Raw genomic sequence first — 12449 nt, 5'->3', positions numbered from 1 at the left:
GAGAACAGAAATCGTGCTCTGGCGGTGCGGCAGCAGCAGGAAGCCCTATTAGCTAAAGTGGTGCTTCAGGTTAAGAACAGTTTCAGGTTAAGAACAGACCTCCAGAACGAATTAAGTACTTAACTGGAGGTACCACTGTATATTATGTCACAATGAGTCAGATCATGGGACTGCTGCTCCCTTTAATAGCAAACTCAGCTGGTAAGTGCTGACAGGATTGCAGAGCCACAATGGGTTGGCTGAGAAGCAAAGAGAAGTACTGGTATGTTTGGGAGGAACATGGGGTTACAATAAGTACAAAGGGACTTTGAGGAGGAAAAAGAATATCTCCGGAACAGCTCAGCGAGCACTGAGCATGCTCAGTGGCTACGAATACTGAGTGTCTGTTGTGAAGAGGAAATGGAAAAGCAGGGCGAGAAGGAATGGAATGGAGTTTCCTAGAAGAGAACATGGCTGGCTGGAACGATAGACAGGAGCAATCCACATTGCAACATTTCATTGCAGATGCTCCTTCTTTAGGTGAAGACTCTGTTTGGCAGCAGTCGATACTCCTAAGTCTTGGGCAGAGTCTCTTTCTCACCCTCTTCAGCCTGAGATCCTTCAGCTGGAGAACCTGTGGGTTGAAACTGGGATCTTCTGCAAGCAAAGCAACAGCTGTACTTCCCTCCACAAACCCCGTATTCCGCTGGAGGCAGGAGCAGTCCAGCCGTGAGGCAACTACCGCAGGCGACAAGATCCAAGGGGCAACAGATCTCAATGTAGTTCTTGTTCCTGATGTACATCTTTACTCACAACCTTTCCTTGGGTTTGCCTTCGGTGTCAAAATGTCTTGGGTCTGCCCTGTCTGGAGGAGAAGCAGAATAGCTGGCCAAAGCATATCAGGGCCATTCTGAGCCAAAGTGACAGCATTCGGCTGCTTGCTGCTCCTGAGAATCACAATATCTGCCTGTAAATGGTAAAGATATTATTGAAGACCATTATCTAATGGACTGTATCCTCCCATTTTTCCTAGGAAATATCTTGTGTTGGCAATATATTGGAAATGAAACGGAAGAAGAATTCTGGAGCAGTCAACAAGTACTGCATTTATGCGTGTAAGCCAGTTAACAGCCACACTGAAAACAAAGTTAATCACTTTCAGAGTGTGCTGGCAGTGCACCCATGGATTTTTATTTTTATTTAGACCACATGATGCTATTAGGATGATCGAATGAGCTTGACATATTGCATAATGCAGGGCACAGAGCTTTATTTTCTTGTTGCAGTTGTTGTATGGAGCAGTCTGGTCCTATGCAAGTTGTTTATTAAGAAGTAAGTCACAGAGAGTTTAATGTTGCACCCAAGTAAGTCTGAAAAGGTTTGCAGCACAAAAGCATATGCTTTTTAAAAAAGATTAGCTGTGTTTATACATACTGAGATGAAACGGGGTTGGTTTGAGTGATCTCTCGGGGATTCCCCTCCCATGAAGCTAGTTATAAAAAGTGTTTTTTAAAGAGGTCAAACTGGTTAGATGAGCTTAACTGGGCAGATTCTTTGAAGGAAGGGTATTTACTGAACTTAAAAGATGGCCAAGTACAAGTGATTTGGTATCTTAGGAAACTGCCCAGAGATTGTGTGTGTGTGTGTGTGTTGTGTGTGTTATTTAATAAATAAATGGAGTTAATGGTTGGATATCCTTCTGGGAGGGGTGTGTCTTTCCCCCCCCCCACTCCCCTGGCTTGAGGCAATGTCCTCTAGGTCCCAATGGGAAAGAGACTGGCAGACTGGCAGTGGTGAAACAGAGTCAGAAAGAGACCCAGAACTTGCTTTGTGAGAATCCAGTGCTATGACTGGTGGAGGTGCCATTTGAAATCAGAGGGGGAACAATATTTACCTCCAGCAAGATCTGCCGATAGAACTCCCATGCAGTTTGGCCTCAGCCACCTTGAAAGTAATCAGAGTAAGTCTTAGGGCTCATCCAGACTTCCTTTTGTGCAGCATTTCTAGGCACAGATCCATGCTTTAAAGCACCATGTTTGAGTGCTTTTTTGCTTTTTTGCCCTGACACCTTCCCCATGAAAACCAACTCTTTACTGCTTGATCAGAGCAAACAGCAACCTGCAGAAGACACAAATTGCTGTTTGTTCCGATTCAGCGTCAAAGAGTTTTCATGGGGAAAGCACTGGAGCAAAAGAAAACAAAGCTCTGCACTTTAAAGACAGACCTATGCCTAGAAAACGTAGGGCAAAAGGTAAATGAGTCCCCACAAATAAAAAAGAAGAAGTCCTGGATGGATTAGATCCACCTAGTTTAGCATCCACAGGTTCTTCGTCCCTGGTACAGAAAGACAGCACAGTACTTGAAACACGTGTCTTCTCAGATTAATCTAATGATGTATGTTGTCATGGCTGCAGCAAGGAGTAGACAGATCCACATGTGCAAACCTCATGGACTGCTAAAACACTGCAAGGACACTTTGTTCCTGCCTAGCTGCTGGGCTTCTGCTACCTGCACGCATTGCAGCAACAGAGAATTCGCACAGTCCCATAATTTCGCTGACAGCGTACAAAACATGCAGTAGGAATTAAGGCATCTTTGATCACGTATTGAGATCACTTGAAAATTAATTAGTAAGGACGTGGCTTTGTAATCCCAGAGCCCCAGCAAAGTAAGCGAAAGTTCCATGAATTTCAATATCTGAAAGGAGGATACATACAGCTTAGGTGCCCCAGGATGATAAAAGGGTCCTTTAATCTTCTGTGCTAATGGATTTTGGAATGATGGGTGGCTGTTGAAAGCTGGGATGAGTTTGTAGTTCTGACACCTATGATACCTTTCAAGTGTTGAGACGTTCATGAAAGGCAGCTCCATATCCCCCAGTAGCCATCATGGTTATGTTCTACCACTGAACACCAATGAATACCAGTGACTGGGAATCACAGGTAGGGAGAATGCTGTTGCGCTCAGGCCCTGCTTCCAAGTTTCCCACAGGCATCTCTTTGGCCATTAAGAAGATGCTGGATTAGACGTGTCTTTGGCCGGATCTAGCAGGGACACTCTTGGTTCTTATGATGCTGTCCATCCACCCAGACTCAAACAAGCGTAGATCATGTCATCAGCTCATAGGAGTCAACTCCTAGGGGCAGAGGGGCCACTGAGACCATGTAACACTAGTTCTGAAAGGCATACATTGGTTTCCGAGCACAATTCAAAGTGCTGGTGCTGACCTTTAAAGCCCTAAACAGCCTCGGCCCAGTATACCTGAAGGAGCATCTCCACCCCCATCGTTCTGCCTGGACACTGAGGTCCAGCGCCAAGAGCCTTCTGGCGGTTACCTCCCTGTGAGAAGTGAGGTTACAGGGAACCAGTCAGAGGGCCTTCTCGGTAGTGGCGCCTGCCCTGTGGAACGCCCTCCCATCAGATGTCAAGGAAATAAACAACTATCTGACTTTTAGAAGACATCTGAAGGCAGCCCTGTTTAGCAAAGTTTTTAATGTTTGATGTTTTATCGTGTTTTTAATATTCTGTTGGGAGCCATCCAGAGTGGCTGGGGAGACCCAGCCAGGTCGATGGGGTATAAATTATTATTATTATTATTATTATTATTATTATTATTATTATTATTAGCCCCCCTAAAATATTTGAGGGGCAGCTCCCCCACAAGTTGATGGGCATTGCCATTCAAATGGTGTGGGTGCACCAAATCATGGCATCAATTATGCGGGATGGGGCTTACCTGCCCCCTCAATATTTTATTCGTTAGCACCCCTGCATCAACCCATGATCTGGGCTTTAATCCTGCTCCTGGCCCAGCCCCTTAGTGGAACCTGTCTTAGAAGATCAAAGGTTTTGCTTTTTTATTTTGGACACCTTGCTCACTGCAGGCTTGAAAACACAGCAATCATCACAAAACGGGTGTGTCTGTATATGTGGGAGAGGAAAGTTGACTGCTCAAGAAATGTTTCACCTGGCTGGATGACAAACGAATGGATGGCAAAGAGGATCTGAAGATAATGCTAGCTGCGCTGTCATTGTGGCTGCTGACTTAAGCCTTACTTGGTTGGCTTTTGTGGGTGGTTGCCTCCTACTCCTCTTGGTCACTGCACTTGATCTGTTGTTCTCTCATCCAGATTATCAGAGTGGCGAGAGCACATTTTACTGGCTTAGAGCAAAGGTCCACTTAAACCAGCTTTCTGCCTCTGTCAGTGAGCAGCTGGCTGCCTCTTGGATACATACAACCAGTGACTGGTGTAAATAGCATCAGAAGTGCCCAGGATCAGTCCTTAGGCCAACCTGGTCGAGTGTCCTGTTCTCATAAGCGGGGCCTAAGAGCAACCATGTTCTGCCCTCTTGTAGTTCCCAGAACATCTGGCAATAAGAAGCATCACCAGAACTTTGTTAAGCACCTGCTGATGCCCATACATCTGCAGGGGCCCCACTGTTGAACCCCACTGCCTCATGCACCTGCTGCTAGTCTAAGCTGTTCACCTACACGCTCTGAGCCTGCAAGCAGTGACAAAAGCAGAAGATTGGGATGGAGACTATAAAGGGATACTTGCATAAATTGACATCCGATTCTTCACACATTTTTGCTTCTGACCATGGCATGCCCTCCAAATTACTTTGATGAAAACTGGGACGCACATCTTTTGGTGCCAAGCTCTCACGCACCAGCACCAGCTCATTCCCAGGATATTCTGGGATCATATCAGAAGCCAGGATGGCTTCTGTAATTCTGAGAATGTCCTGGGCAAATAATAATGGTTGGAGGGTATGGGTGTACATAGAAACCTCTGATTTCTACTATACAAAGTGGGACCACTCCTCTCACTTTTGCTTCTGGCCTCTTCCACCACTAGGCTGTGGCCCCTGGAAGGTTGCTCAGAAGGAAATGTGGCCCTCAGTTTCCCCACTGCTGAATTGGAGCACTCACGGTGATGCCTTTTCAGAATACCCATAGCATCATTCAGATTATTCAACTGTAAGGTATTTCTTCATTGTTGTCTGCGTTGTGTGGTGTAGTGGTTAGAGTGTCAGACTAGGACTTGGGAGGCCAGGCTTCAAACCCATGAAGTTCATTGGCTGACCTTAGGCCTGTCACCATCTCTCAGCCTAACCTAACACACAGGGATGTTGTGTGGATAAGATGGGGCGAAAGAGAATTATGTACACCACCTTGAGCTCCATGGAGAAAAAGGTGAGATACAAATGTAATAAATAGAAATATTAATAAAAGACATGACTTTATTTAAATTGGAAACCAGCAGAGTGAAGAGGTCATCAGAGTTGCTTTCTATGCAGGGAGAGCGATAACCACAAACCCAACAAGTTAGAAAGGTTTGCTGTTTTCTGTCTCTCACACCTCCTGGACAGGTTTGTGGCTGCTGAATGGTGTCAGCTTCATGGCTTTGGGGAGCAAAAGTCAGGTGGACAGAATAATTTCAGTGAAAAGGAAGCAAAGGACATTGGGAATGTTAAAACACCTCCTCTGGTGAGTTGCGCAGGACTTTCTGCTTATGTTTTCTCCTGACAGCCAGGAAAAAGAGAGAGAGACCGTTCTCATGACTGTATTTAAAAAGTAATTTGTATAAATGCCAAAAAAAAAAGTTTTCAATAAACTATTCAATTCAATGGCAAGTTTCAGATTTCCCCATGAGACTTTTCTTTTTAAAGGCATTTGTGACAACTCACGAGTCGTTACAGACTTGTGTACCAAATCCTGCCGTTATTACAAGCTCTTAGCAAAAAGGAAACTGCTGCCAAATTTCCCTTTTGTAGCCTTTGGCAAACCATGTTGTTTGGACAGGCCCAGATCCAGAATTTGGAGGGCCCCAGTAATTGGATTCAGAAGGGTGCCCCCTCCCCCCCCGCCAGCCAGCCTATCTCACTTCCTCATCATTTTCACAGACAAGACCTCGCCCCCTCTCGTCTGCCTCGCTCTCCCATAGTTTGGTTCCTTTCGCAGAGCTGCCATTTTCTTATAGGCTGGGTATCCGATGTATGATGTTCTCCAGATGTTGTTGAACCACAGTTCCCACCACCCCTGGCAAGTAGCCATGCAGGCTGGAGCTGATGGTAGTCAGAAGCAGAGATGGGGGCAGAGCCGCTGCGCTAGCTTCCCGACAAATGGGCCACTGTTGCATACCAAAACTGGAAGGGTAGAAGTGGTGGAGAGGCTGCTGCAGCACAGACACACCAGTGGAGCCAATCCGGTGTTCCTGCCGGTGCTATTGCACCACACCAACCTCTCCTCCTCACTTGTCTCTTTCTCCTTCCTGGCAAATAGCAATGAGTGGTCACCAGTAGGGCTGCCAGACCTCCAGGGTAGTGACATGGGTGTTGACTTGAATCGCCAGCTGGGTGAAAGTGCCTCTATCTATTTTTTAATTAAGAAGACTTTGTGCACAGTTTGCAAGCTTCAAGGGGGCAAGAGCCAGCTGCAAATCATTGTATAGACTCTCCGCCATCTTTCACCCCCCCCCAATTAACTGCCAACTTAATGGCTCCGTGATGCAGGGGAGAATCACCAGGGCCTACCCTTGCGACGTCACCAGGGGGGCACCCTGTGACATCACCAGAGGCTGCCCCTAGGTCTCAGGCTTCAGCCCTGAAATCTCAAGGTCTGGGATGCTCCTGAACTGGCAACCCTACCTCTGCCAGGAAGCCAGATTGCAGCTCCACATCATCGGGTGAATTTCTTCCGATGGCAGTTGTAATCAAATGGCTCCTGGGAGACACCACTATTTGTTTAAAAGCATTGGAATACCAAGCATGGGGGCGCGGGTGGCACTGTGGTCTAAACCACTGAGCCTAGGGCTTGCCGATCGGAAGGTCAGCGGTTTGAATCCCCACGACGGGGTGAGCTCCTGTTGCTCGGTCCCTGCTCTTGCTAACCTAGCAGTTCGAAAGCACATCAAAGTGCAAGCAGATAAATCGGTACCGCTCCAGAGGGAAGTTTTTCTGTGTGCTGCTCTGGTTTCACCAGAAACAGCTTAGTCATGCTGGCCACATGACCCGGAAAAACTGTCTGCAGACAAACGTCAGCTCCCTCGGCCAGTAAAGTGAGATGAGCGCCGCAACCCTAGAGTCGTTCACGACTGGACGTAACTGTCAGGGGTCCTTTACCTTTTCCTTTTACAAAGCATACAAACCCAGAGTTACTGAGACAAAAATACAGTAGAAACAGGGCCCAGTCCTACACTGAATACCTTATACCAGGCTGTTTTATACCAGATCTGACTATTTTTCAGAAGATGTATATAATTAATATTGTGACTATTGTTACTATCACTGTTATTCCAGCCCCATTCCCAGTTGTGTCCCATTATTATGCTTATTATGCCCTGAATATATTCAGCAAATGCTATCACCGAGCAGCACAATTTGTTATCCCCGCAAGATGCTAAAACAATACAGTTGCCTTTTCTGTGCTACCTTTGACCAGTAAAGGATATGTCTGTATATTCCAAAACCTGCCCTGAACTGTTTGCTTCCAGTATAGCAAAACCAGCTGGTCTGGGGCTGGTCCGCCTCTAAGGTAGGATGAGGTAGCTGCCTTGGGTGGAGGAAGCCCCACAGGCAGTGCACCTGTGGATGCCCCCCCCATTGCCACTGCCCCCGGAGAAGCAGCGCCAGCTTGCAATATCTGGTGAGATTTCATCGAAATCGCTTGAGATGTTGCAGAGGGCACAACAGGGCTGCAGTGCGGCACGGTTCCCTTTTTGCCTTAGGCAGGAAAACTGGGACATGCCAGCCCTGCTCTGCTCGGCTGTGTTGCTGCCACTTACCATGGGGCAAAGGAGAGGTGGTGGTGAGGTACCAGAAATGCCCTGCTGGTACATTTGCCTCACACGGACCCACTGCTACCTCACTCCTTTCCTTCTTCCTCCTGGTAACCAGCAGCAACCAATCAGTGGTCAGGTGAGTGTTGCCTCCCCACTACTGCAGGAAAGCAAACATGCCATTATACCCTTCGGTCTCGGGCCCACCGGTTCCAATTTGTCTCCACCGTTTCGTCAATTACAGCATGGATTTGATTAACCCGACAGAGTCATCTGATTAAAGCCCGCCTGCAGCCTGCTTAGGTAATGCAGGCGGGCTTTAATAGGGGCTGCTGGATGGTGAGGATGGCTGGCCTCGGTTTTGTAAGACCTTCGGGCCAAATGGCACGTGACAGCAAATGCCTTGCAGCCATTTCTCCACAGCAGAAGGAACTGCTTACCGTGAAGAAGACTTTTCAATTCTTCTCTTCCATTCACAGTGAGGGGGAAATGCCTTGTGCCAAGATAAGGAGGTCAAGGTCAGAGAAAGAGGTCCAGCAAAACTGGAGGTGTGGGTGGTATAGGAGAGGTGGGGAGCCTCAGGCACTGGGGCCAAATGTGGCCCTCAATTTTTCTCTGTCTGGCCCTCCTAACTCTCCTCAGGCCACTGGCTGCTGCCATTCAGCGTAAACAGTGCTGAGCTTGATGGAGCAATGGTCTGACTCAAAATAAGGCAACTTCCTATGCTCCTATGGGATGTGGGCAGATTGGTCCTTGGTACATCAATGTAAGGGAGGCTACAGACAAGCCACTAGTCCCACTGAGGCAGGAGATCATGCCCAGAAAAGGCTCATCTACCTCCATCTGATAGGGCACCCACACTGGAGAGAGAGAATTAGTTCTGTTAAATGATAACCCATTGCAGGTCCACTACAGGATCCAAAAACCAAACCCCACACTTCCAGCTAGTGCTGGACTGGAAGTTCTCAACTGTATTTCTAAGCGGGCTAAGTCATGATCAGGGCTGGCCCAAGACATTCTGGCATCTGAGGTGAGCCACAAAATGGTGGACCACCAGGAAAGAAGAGTTGAGTGAAGATCTACATCAGGAACAAGGTGTGTATGAAGATTTACATTGGGAACAAGGGGGCGGGGAGGAGACTAGCAGCTCCCCCTAGTTGCCAAGGGGCCATTGTGGAAGCAGCATATGGGGGGGGGATGCCGAGCAGATGACACACCACAGTTGTCACCACTGCTGCAGTAGGAACAGCATTTATTGAAGGCCATATCTTCTGCCCCTGTGGATCCTGCCGCCTGAAGCAGTTGCCTCCTGTTGCCTCATGGGTGGGCCGGCCCAAACACAACATAGTTTTGTTCCAAGGGACATTCTGCTGGGAAATGATGACCTGTGCTTGATGGCATTCTCTCTCCCTCTCCCACACGCAACACCCCATGGAAAGATAATTTGTCACGATGAGACATCATTCCAGGCATTCTCGGGAATTCAAAACAGCAGCCATCAGCTCAGGGGGGTATTTAGCGTCACCAGTGAGTCGCATTCCACCCACCCACAATAGCTTCCTCATTGATTTATTTGGAAGATTGATGCCCTGATTTTCACTCAACTGTATTGCAAGGGAGCTGGTGAGCAACAGGTAATATCCCACCTCCCAAAAAATAACCCATGCACACAACCCAAGCTTCCTTTATTCATCCAGTGGAATCAGTTTGGTGATTATTATTATTAATATTATTTGGCATCTGGGCTAGTCTAGACTCCTAGTAAACTTAACGTCCACCCTGCAAACAAAGCGCCATGTTGACAGCTGATGCTGGAATTCCCCTCAATGGTGATTCAAGTGCTTAAAGGAGAAAGGGAACTTGTCTCTGTCTCCCCCCCCCACACGTGTGGGAGCTTTCTGTGTTCTTTGCTGGACTCCTGCTCTCTCTTAGGAGGTAAATGTCGTGTCCGGAGGCTTAGTTGCTAGATATTTTTAAATGTCTCATCTTCCAGACTTCGCTAATAACTGGGGCAATGCATGTACCCTATTTCATCTTTCTCGGCAATGTCAAAGTGCACTCAGTATTTTGAGTTCTTTTTATAATTCAGCCCTTTTGAGGGAGAGAGGCACTCTTCCATGTCTCATTTGCAGACTTTTGTCCGTCATTCTAGTGCCTTGGACTTAGCGATGGCAGTGACTCAGCTCACAATTTAAGGTGGCTCTCGCAAATCTTCAATTTCCAAAAGGATACGCAAACCAAGACATAGCTCTCCTTTGAAATTTGCACTTCCCCGAATTTAGGAATGAAGCTCTACAGCTAAGTAATGTGTACGAATGAATGAATGAATGAATGAATAAATAAATAAATCTGGGGCAAAGTGTGCACAGGGATGCATATATAAGTGAGATTGTGTATCAGGAAATGTCATATATAGGGGAAATTGCTTTGCAGAAATGTGTATCTTATGCAAAATTGCATACAGAAATTTGCACTGAAATGCTAGTGCATTTCCATGAGGACACTTTGCAAAGTGATGTGGAAATATGAACCTCGGGGTGGAAAAAATGAGAAACTGACGGGGGAAGAGGAGTGTGAGGGGAGCACACCACCCCCGGCAGCACGATCCCGGTGGGGGGGGCATTGAAGCTGTTCCCCCCTGCTGGGCGCCCCTGCGGGCGGCGTGCCACGACCCCAGGATGCACGCCAGCCCCGCCCCCACCTGCTCTCCGCTCCCCGGTGCCGGAGCATGAAGCTCCGCTACTGAACTGAGAGAAACTGAAAGTCCATATAGTGTACCAAATTTCAGCTTTCTAGATAGTGAGGCTGTCAGGGATTTAAGCACACAGGGGCCTAACCCTGATGCTGAATAGTACAGAGTGTTCAGGAAAAATCTTTGTCGTGCAGTCCTCTGTATCGGAGGCACCGCCTTGGGCCAAATATTTGGCAGCAACGGTGCGCTGCGTACCTCTGACGTCACGCAAACGCTGCATGATGTGGCCACCTTGTATATTTTTTTCTGGTACTAAGGAATGCTGCCCGTTGCTATTAGACAGCAATGGTCTCTCTCTCTTTCTCTCTGCAATAAATAGCAGGACCTAGCTGCTGTGGTAAGCATCAAGTTGTTGGAGATGGCTGTCTCTCTAATTTTGTTTCATGACATCCCATACCATTCGGTAGCTATTTTGGGACTGGTGCCCCCCTCTCAAAATTCAAAATGTGCCTACTGGCCAAATTTGTGTTGCATAAAATAGATAAAAGGCACTGGCCAAATGCCTTCAAGTTCATCTTAATTCTTAATGTGAAGATGCCAGAAGATGGTCCATATGGTACCCCATAGATTCAGGGTGGTTTTAGGGATTGAAAGGTCATAGAATCATAGAACTGTAGGGTTGGAAGGGATCATGAGGGTCATCTAGTCCAACCCCCTGCAATGCCCCTGTAATGTCCAACCCCCTCTTTTGCCCAACATGGGGCTCAAACCCACGACCCTGATATTAAGAGTGATGTGCTGTACTGACTAAGCTGAGTTTGATCTGGAGAAGTGGTAGTAATAACTCACCAAGTCTGGAACTTCCAAGCTCCCAATCACCTAGTGTCATTGTGATGTCAGGTGATAGATTGACAGGTGGGTGGTCTCACCTACCCATCAAATTCGGCCTATGAAAGTTGACCTGATAAGGATCTGGCCTGCTGAGCAACAAAAGATTCTCCACTCCTGCCCTAAAAGATGGATACAAAGAAATAAAAACCTCATCTCTGTAGCAGAGGCCTCCAGGTTGAAGCCCTGGGATCTTGAGTGAAAGGTCTCATGCAGCAAGGCAGAAGATCCTGCAGATTCACCCTGAGTAGAGATAGTGTGACATAGCCTAAATTCTTGTGTTTTTGTGAAATCTGATAAAAGCAAGCTGGTCTGGCAGGAAAGAAACAATCCAGGCTATTCCTGACCTCTGCTCTAAATATTTTAAAGTCCTGGATAGCTCTTTCAGGGGGTTTTTAGACAATGATTTTTCACAATCAATCAGTGCCTACACATTTTGTCTCGCAGCTCAGTTGATGGAGCATGAGACTCCGAATCTCAAGGTTGTGGGTTTAAGCCCCACGTTGGGCAAATGATTCCTGCATTGCAGGTCGTTGGACTAGATGACCCGGGTGGTTCCTTCCAAATCTACAATTCCACGATTCTATGATATCTCAGGTTCTACCAATGCAAGAAACCTATCGCTTCCTGCCCCAAACGGAACCTGGGAACCTGGGAATTACAGTTCACCCAGGAAGGGCAATCACTTGCCCTGCTCATACGCATGCCTATGGCACTAAACAAGTTATACCACAAATATCTGAAAGTCACTCTCCATTTCTATGGACCTTCTCAAGTGTTAAGATCGGCAAAGGGGCCTCTCTTGGCCATTCTACCACCCACAAAATGTCTCATGAAAGGGTTTTCTCTGTGGCAGCCCCTAAAGTGTGGAATTCCCTCCTGCACAGGGATGCATCCGGCATCTTCATTCCATAGCTTCTGCCTATGCTGAAGACACACCACTTTACCCTAGCCTTTGACAGTTTCATAGATTCAGAGCAGCGTAGAGCTGGAAGGGACCACGAGGGTCATCTAGTCCAACCCCCTGCAATGCAGGTATACTTTTGCCCAGTGTGAGGCTTGAACCCATGGATGACCCTGAGATTAAGAGTCTCATGCTCTACTGACTG

At 47.3% G+C, this 12449-nt stretch overlaps 1 protein-coding gene across 1 annotated transcript in view; it reads left to right on the top strand.

Moving 5' to 3' along the window:
* Positions 1-12449, top strand: part of ZCCHC17 (zinc finger CCHC-type containing 17) — a 351579-nt gene that overhangs the window by 96690 nt on the left and 242440 nt on the right. The gene's annotated exons all lie outside the window — the stretch shown is intronic.

The sequence above is a fragment of the Podarcis vaucheri genome (genome assembly GCF_965113315.1).
Source record: "Podarcis vaucheri genome assembly, chromosome: 7".
NCBI lineage: Eukaryota > Metazoa > Chordata > Lepidosauria > Squamata > Lacertidae > Podarcis > Podarcis vaucheri.
The sequence above is the reverse complement of the archived record's forward strand: the minus strand, read 5'-3'. Positions and strand labels throughout refer to the sequence as shown.